The sequence below is a fragment of the Gossypium hirsutum genome, chromosome A12, assembly GCF_007990345.1.
Source record: "Gossypium hirsutum isolate 1008001.06 chromosome A12, Gossypium_hirsutum_v2.1, whole genome shotgun sequence".
Lineage (NCBI taxonomy): Eukaryota > Viridiplantae > Streptophyta > Magnoliopsida > Malvales > Malvaceae > Gossypium > Gossypium hirsutum.
Window position 1 is genome coordinate 89,958,375 of NC_053435.1, and position 9,109 is coordinate 89,967,483.

The following is a 9,109-nucleotide window of genomic DNA, read 5'->3' on the forward strand; positions in this document are numbered from 1 at the left end:
AATTAAGTATCTTTTGGTAATGTATATATTCGTATAGCCATGCGAAAATGGCTTGTATATTTTGAGTATAGCTTTATAATCATTTTGTATATATGGTCTGATGATATGGTTATTGAGTGGTATGGAAATGCTTGGTAATGATTAGCCATTGGAATGGCTAATCATGATCATATTTGGTGCTATGTATGTCAAATTGCTAGCTAATCCATGGAAACCATGAAATAGGTAAAATTTATCACAAAATAGATTCAGACAGCAGTAGTGACGTGAATTTGAAAAATAACTAAAAATAGTAGAAATGGAATTAAATAATGAATAAGTTATGGAATCGAAGCTTGATGAGTCTATTTTCATATGGAAGAAACAAAACAGGTATATGAGCTATATTTTATGAGATGTTTAAATTTTTGTGAAACAGGGCCAGAGTGATTTATGGATCCCCTATTATGACTTTGGAAATTCACCATAAATTTTAAAAAGATAATTAAAAGTCATGATTTATATGTATAGATTCATTATTGAGTCTAGTTTTATTAGAAACAAACGGTATAGTCATTGAAGCTCTATACAGGGAGATATCTGATTCGTAATACACAGAGGTCAGAGTAGTCAAACCCTGAAATAGGGGAGACTTTAACTAATAAAATGTACTAACTGGCCCGACCAAAAATTCTAGAAAAAAATTAGTAGATAGATGTATGAGTCTAGTTTTAGGAAAAATTTACGGAATTGGATTTTGAGTTTTGGAACTCGAGATATGATTTTTAAAGCGACTGTGATGCAGTTAGCCAGCTTGTCTGGAAAATTTTAAAATGAATTGTATGAGCTGTTTAAGTAATGAATTAAGTCCGTTAACACCTCGTGTTCGATTCCGGCAACGGTCTCGGGTACGGGGCGTTACAGATCCTGTTTCACCAAAACGTAAATATCTCATAAAATAAAACTCTTTTACCTATTTTGTTTCTTCCACATGAAAATAGATTCATTAAGCTTCAATTTCATATTTTATTCATCGTCTAATTCTATCTCTACTATTTTTAGTGATTTTTCAAACTCACTTCACTGCTGCTGTGTGATTCTGTTTTATAGCCAATTTCACCATTTTATAAATTTCCATAGATTAGTTAGGACATAAAGCATACGTGTTATCAAATATAATCTTGGTTAGCCACTCTAATAACTAATCATTCTCAAACATTTCCATGCCATCCATGAGCCATATCATAAGATTATATACACAAAATGATTTTAATGCTATACATGCCGTATTCCTAAAATATACAGGTCATTATACCGAAATAGTTTGTTGATAGTGTGAGCGCGCCTCAGACCGTTCCCGATCTCCTAGCCGGCTTGACAAAACTTCAAAGAATAGAGATGAGGGAGTCAACATAATTGCTTAGTAAGTTCACATGCAAATAACAAGTAACATAATCATGCCATTCAACATAAACATTATTTGCATAAACAACACCAAGACACTCATGTTGCATTATCTTACTACAATTTCATCATACTAAGTTCTCAACCCGAGGGTTTAAATACATACCTGTCAAATTTTCTTATTCACCACACTTACCAACATGTCACCTTCGTATTAGGCATTCTCCTTACTCTATTAGAGATCTCCCATTGAACACATCGGAATATGATTTCGGATACACGGATAATGTGCACATAAGTGCTATACTCATAGCTAAACAAGCTCAATAGCTTTTGATATCTATGTAGCCAAGCTACCATGTAACCCGCCCATAAACGAACTCGGACTCAACTCAACGAGCTCGGAACTCAAATATCTTAGTGACATGTCACTTGTATTCTAATCTATTCCCAAGGTTCAAATGAGATTTTTCCTTGATCACACATCTTTGTTGTCTTCCACGGAATATCGAAACCGATACTCGGTAGCAATTCATATTTAACAAGTAGCACACATAATTTGCATATTACTCAATAATAACCACAAAGCATAATATTTCATGATATTAATCATCATATCATATAAATAACATTAAATTACTTAAAATGAAAATTTTGTTACTACATTTACACATTAACTTACCTCGGTACAAAATAAAGAAATTTTGCAATTTAGTCCACAATCTTTTCATTTCCCCGATCAAGGTCGATTCCACGTCTTTCTTGGTATAAAATAACACATTTAGCTGATTTAATACTCACATTTATCAAAATAGTCCTTAACTATAACTTTGGAAAAATTATGATTTTGCCCCTAAACTTTTGCATATTTACACTTTTTCCCCAAAGCTCAAAAATTATTTTTTTTCCAAAATTATAATTTTATATGACATGCTGATCATTTTTTCCTTCTATGGCAACATCAAATTCTCACTCTAACATGTAGTTATAAACATTAGGTATTTTTACCGATTATGTCATTTTACTCGTTTTCACGTAAAATCGTTTAGCAAAAGTTGTTTAATACAATTTAAAGCTTCATATTCTACCATAAAACATCAAAATAAACAAATTTCACCTATGGGTATTTTACCAAATATGAACCCTAGGTTGAATTATTGCTAGCATGAGCTAAATTGAGCTACCGGGATTTCAAAAACAAAAAAAATCATTAAAAATGGGCATAGAAATCACTTACAATCAAGGCTTAAAAGTGTTGAAACCCTAGCTATGGTGGAGAGAAAAATTTTGCAGCAACTTATGGAGAAGATGATCATTTTTGTGTTATTTTTCCCATTTTATTTCATTTAATATCCAAATGACCAAAATGCCCTTCCTTACTAAACTTTCAAAAATTTCATCCATGTCCAATTTTTGTCCATAAACTTAGAAATTGGTCAAATTTATATTTAATACCTCCTTATTAATATTCCAAAGCAATTTCATACTAAAGACTTCTAGAATGCAAGTTTTGCAAATTATTCGATTTAGTCCCTAATTTCAACTTAAGCACTTTATGCATAGAATTTCATCACGAAATTTTCACAAAATCATGCAATCATATCATAAACCTAAAAATAATTATAAAATAATTATTTCTATCTCAGATTTGTGGTCACGAAACCACTATTCTGATTAGGCCCTAATTCGGGATATTACAGCGTCAGCCATCTAGACTTGTTCTACGGCAGCCCAGTCGATGCAGCGGCCTGCAATTAAGGGTCGGGCCCAAAGTATTTGTAACAGTTCTTCCTGGGGTCCTCTGGGAAACTGTAGGAGAGGGTGACAGATTTCCGCAGTTGGGCCCGTGGAAGAGAACGCTCCCTTCCTCTTCTTCGAAACAGGTACGACAGTTTTCTTTCCTCTTGACAATGACATGGTACCTGCGATTGGAATCATCAAGTCATCTTGATGAGTGGTCGAAGTAAAAGGAATACAATTTCCAACTAAAAAGCAGACTTTCAGCCGCAACCAAACATAACTAATATAATAATTTCGTGACTTTGTCATTGTATGTAGTAATGGCATGTGTAAAAGAATGAAGCTTTCCTAACAACATGAAATGTATAAGAAATAATTGAACAATACAAATTACATGAGAGATATTGGCATGAGAATATCATGAGAATGAGCATGGTAAAATCATGGGTATGAAGTTTCCTAATCACTTGATTTAACATGCAATGTATAATAACTAACTAAAAATGCAAACTAAATGATAAAGTAATGTAACACTCCTAACCTGTATCCGTTGCCGGAATAAGGTTATGAGGTATTACTTGACTGAACAAAACTTCTATAAGATCAGAGATACTTACCAGACATAAATTATCAACAATACAAACATGTCTCATTGATTTTCCATAAGAGTTCTTATAAATTTTCAAAATGACTCACTATCAAAACATAACCGAATATCTAATAACAATTTAACTACTATCAAGTTATAACTAAAACACTTCACCACATTAGTTCAATTATAAGGCTTCTCTAAACAAAATGAGCAAGCCATCTTGGCATGGCTATAATGTATACAAAGTCGAAATATCATTCTACTAATAGTCTATCCTATACATGCCTTAAACCATGATGATATACAATCTTCTCAACTCACATAATAACTCGATAGTGTGATGATATCTCCGGCACTTCCAACTCGAGCCAAAGTATAAACCTATTAAAAAAAAGGGAAAAGAGAACACGGAGTAAGCTTCAATGCTTAGTAAGTTTTAAGCAATGCAAACAATTAATTTACTTATAGATCGATTATTTCAAATTCTCAAGAAATCATTCCTAGATAATTGACATTTTGGCCAATTATCCATGAACATAATGCATATTTAGCAAATTCACCTCACTTGAATCTGAACTCAATTAAAACCAAATATTGAAATCACAAATAAGATCATAAGAACTCGAAAAGCATCTCATTACAAGTTTTAACCATGTTTGTAACAAAATCACAAATTCACTACAAGCTGTTTTCCTGAGCAACAGTCACTAAATTATTTATAACTGGAGCTAAGAAACTCCAAATCAAGTGACGCTAATTTTTACTGAAAATAGACTCATATATCTTCCATTCATAAAATTTTCAGAATTTTTTGTTTTACCAATCAATACCAGATTTTTATTTAAGTTTCCCCTGTTTCACTATTTGACTATTCTGACCACTCTTCACTACAAATCAATTTTCTCATTATACAGAATTTGAAATACGTTATCGTTTATTTCATTTGAAACTAGACTCATTAAGGAGTCTAAGAATATAAATTTTATCTTATAACCATTTTTTTACCATTTATAATGATTTTCTGAAAACAGAATAGGGAACCTCCAAGTCATTTTGACTCTGTTCCACGCCACTTCAAATATCTCATTATTGGCAATTCTTTTGCTTACACGGGTTCTTTTATAAGAAACTAGACTCATTAAGATTTCATGACATAATTTATTCAACCTCTAACTCAACTCCCACAATTTATGGTGATTTTCCGAAATCATGTTACTGCTGCTGTCCCAAGCAGATTTATTACCCATTCTTCGCATACATATTATTTAACATGTATATCACCAAATCAATCTCATATAACCTTCCACCATAACCGAATACACACATACACATATGAGATTTTCACATATACTTCTCATTTCGCATTCACGATTCAATTCTGATCAATCTAACATATAAAAGTATATAATACATACCAAGTATATAATACATACCTGACCAACTTAATGCATTGAACATATTCAATGGTAGTTTACTACGAACATTCGAAATCATAATCTTACTCCAATCATCGGCATTAAGTTTGCTAGGTTTGAAACCCAAATCCAATCACCACCAGAAAGCATGCGGGACTTTAAGCCCGGATATAATACCAGCATAAAGCCTGCGGGACTTTAGCCCGGATATAATACCAGCATAAATGCCTTCGGGACTTAGCCCGGATATAACACCAGCACAAATGCCTTCGAGACTTAGCCCGGATATAACACCAGAACAAATGCCTTCGGGACTTAGCCCAGATATAACACCAGCACAAATGCCTTCGGGACTTAGCTCGGATATAATACCAGCATAAAGCCTGCGGACCTCATGTCCGGATATATTTCTATTCTCATACATACTTGGTCATATTATAACACATCTCAGCCATCTTATCACTTAATAGTCATATATTACATTTGAATATAAACTCAATATGCACATCATCATTCACATTTCAGCTCAAGAGTTATATCTCATATCACTCATTCTTTTCACCATTTAATCTTAAACTCAAAATGACCATCAGACTATAAGTCATATACATGCATTATCTGTTATTCAACTTTATTCAAGTGCAAACCAAAGATCGCAATTCACCTAATATACTCTTATAAAGACATTGTCAATTATATACTAGAGGAGACTACTTAAAACTTACCTCGGATATTTTGAACAGTTGTGGATAATCTATTTGACTGCTTTCTCCTTTCCCCTATCTGATTTAGACTTCCCTTGCTCTTGAGCTTAATTAAAACAAATAGATTTATTTAAATTACTTACTCAACTTTACTTCTTAGTAGTCACATTTGACAATCATATAAAACTCCAATACATATTATATTTTATAAAATATGTCATGAATCGATTTCATACTTATTTAATCAATATCTAATTCGCATACATAAACAAAGATTCATATAATTTATCATGCTCTCATATGCATGAATTTAATCATACATCCGATTGTCACTATAAGTACATGGTACATACATAAGACATATATATATTCGTACCTATATATGATTATCATCACTTAATCATTTATTCATAATTATGCACAACCGCATATACACATGCACATATATATATATATAATGCATACTTTAATATTATACACTTTTATTTTCAAATTACAGTATAGTTCCAAAACATATAGCTAACTCCGAATGTCATCTTATCAACATTTACCACAATACCAATTTCCATTTAGCTTTAATGCTGCACACACAAATACCTACACACTCATATGCATACAATCCATTTAATATCATTATATGACCCATTTAACCCTAACTACTCAAGCTTAAACTTTCATATACAAATTCCATCTCATGATCAAATGTAGCAAATTACACATAGGTTATATCATTGCCAACAATGACCGAATATGCATATCAAATAATTAGGTTACTTAACACCTAACTCACATAGCCAAAGTATATATAACCTTAATGTCCAAATATGAATACCACCCAAAATTCTTATGACTTAACCCTTAACCCCATTTTGCCGAATATTCATTAAATATTTAGTTCACATACTCATGCATAAACGATTGAAAATTTCCTTTAACCAAACATACATTTGGCAATAGCCACAACGACTTAACAAGTCTTAGAAACATTCTTTATCATTTTAACTTCATCTATTTACTCTCAAAGACCGAATGCACATATATATAAATGAAGAATAATACCGAATGCCATTAACTAATAAAGCCACACATACACACACAACTTATATACAAATTTTATCCTTACATAGCCTATAGCTCATTCGGCCATTCATCCCTCAACCTATCAAAACTTCAAATCAAATTCATTTGGCCGAATACACATATACTTATATAATGCACATATAACATTTTTCTTCATGATACATTCGGCTTTGGCAAAATTTCATTATAGAACCCGAATAGCCAGTTCGCAATCTTATGTATCATCTACTTAATGCTTCACAATTAGCATGCTAATGACATCAAAGCAATCCACCATAATTTTTTTTAAAACACCTTAGCCGAATCTTAACTCATTCAAAACCTACCTTCAAACCATAAAATAGGTAGAATTTAAACTAATCATCCAAATGATGCTTAAGTTTCCAAGAATAACATTGAACTTACCTTAATTTAGCCAACCACCATAGCCGAATTTTCCCAAAGATTTTCTTCTTCTTCTTCTTTTAGTTACGGCAATGGAGGAGCAAACATGGACTAACTTTGGTTTCTCTTCCCACTAATCAATATTTTATTTTTCTTTATTCATTATTTCCTTTTGTAATATAAAATATTAACATATAATAAATATAATATGTTTTAATCAATAACATGGCTGGCCACTATCTAAAAGAATTGGCTAATTTGACATGCAGGTCCAACCTTTTTGACAACATGTACTATTAGATCACTTTTACATTTGGCTAACACATTTCACAATTTTCTCACTTAAGTCCCAACTAATAAATTTCACATACAAATGACAAAAGTAAAGTATGAAACTTTCACACATGCATATTCACATATAATAAACATAGAATATGACGGTTAATTATTTTTATGATTCGGTTTTGTGGTCCCGAAACCACTTTCCGACTAGGGTCAAATTAGGGCTGTCACAAGTAATGAACAGAAATGGAAGGTAGTTCAAAATAAATGGAAATTATTGTAATAATAAGCATTAGTAATAAGTAAAATAAAAGTGAAGAGAGTAAACAAACACTAAGGGAGAGAGATTAGGGTCAAAAATGAAGTTGAAGGCGGTGCACGGGCGTGGCAAGGGGCTGTGTGGAGTTGCAGCAGCTAGGATTAGGGTTTTTGAATTGGGAAGAAAGTGAATAGTGCAGGGTATTTATAGATTTTGGGGCACACGGCCATGGCACACGCCTGTGTCCCCCAATTTCAGCTCGTGTGATTCGCGAATTTCAAATTTGGGCGCGTCTGACATTTAGTACACGCCCGTGTTGCACGGCCGTGTCTAGCTTCGTTCGCTTCTCCCACGCCCGTGTGTTCAAGCTCCACTCCCGTATTAATTTAATAGGTTCAACCATAGGTATTAGACGACACGCCCATGCTAGTTTCTCAGTTTCAACCATGAGTCTTCCACACGGGTGTGTTGCACGCCCGTGTTGTTTTGGCAGGCTCGACCAAGGCCATGTCGCACGGCCGTGGCGTTTAATCGTAGCCCGTGTTGGGGAAATCTTTTGCCCTGTTTTCACACGGCTTTAAGCACGTCCGTGTGCTTAGCCGTGTCTCTATGGAAACACATGTATTCAAGATTTCTATTAGTAAGTTAGGAGTTAAATACCAAAATTCAAAGAAATTAATATTGTTAGTGCTTGGGTTGCCTCCCGAGAAGCACTTATTTATAGTCTAAGCTCGACTTACCTCACCGTTGTATGGTCATGGTGGTTCGAAGAGCTTATACTTCTCATTCCTGCTATCAGTCTCATCAAAATAAGGTTTTAAACGGATGTTGTTTGCCTTAAAAGTGCCGAACCTGAGATGACTCACTTCCACTGTACCGAATGGAAAAATACTGAGTACTGTAAGAGGGATTTCCTCATTCAGTGTGGTAGTGACAATGTGGGGATGTGCGGCATCTAGTAAGACTTTATCACTAACCTTAGGTTGATTTGGAGAGGTATCGGGCTCGTTTTGGCGTAGTTTCAGTTTATCGTGTGTTCTCAGTTTATGTGCTCGCCATTCGTCTACCTTCTCTATCCGTAGCCTTCGTTTTTCATGATTTTGTCCTCTATCATTTCTAGAACATGGCTCGTGAACTTCTTTGAAGCTCAATTTCTACAAAGTCATATTGTCAGTTTTAGTAGATTGGTGTGGACCATTACCTCCAATGTTCGATGTGATGCCAGAATTACGAGCTTGAAGGGTGCTCGTTTCGTCTCCCACACGAAGTG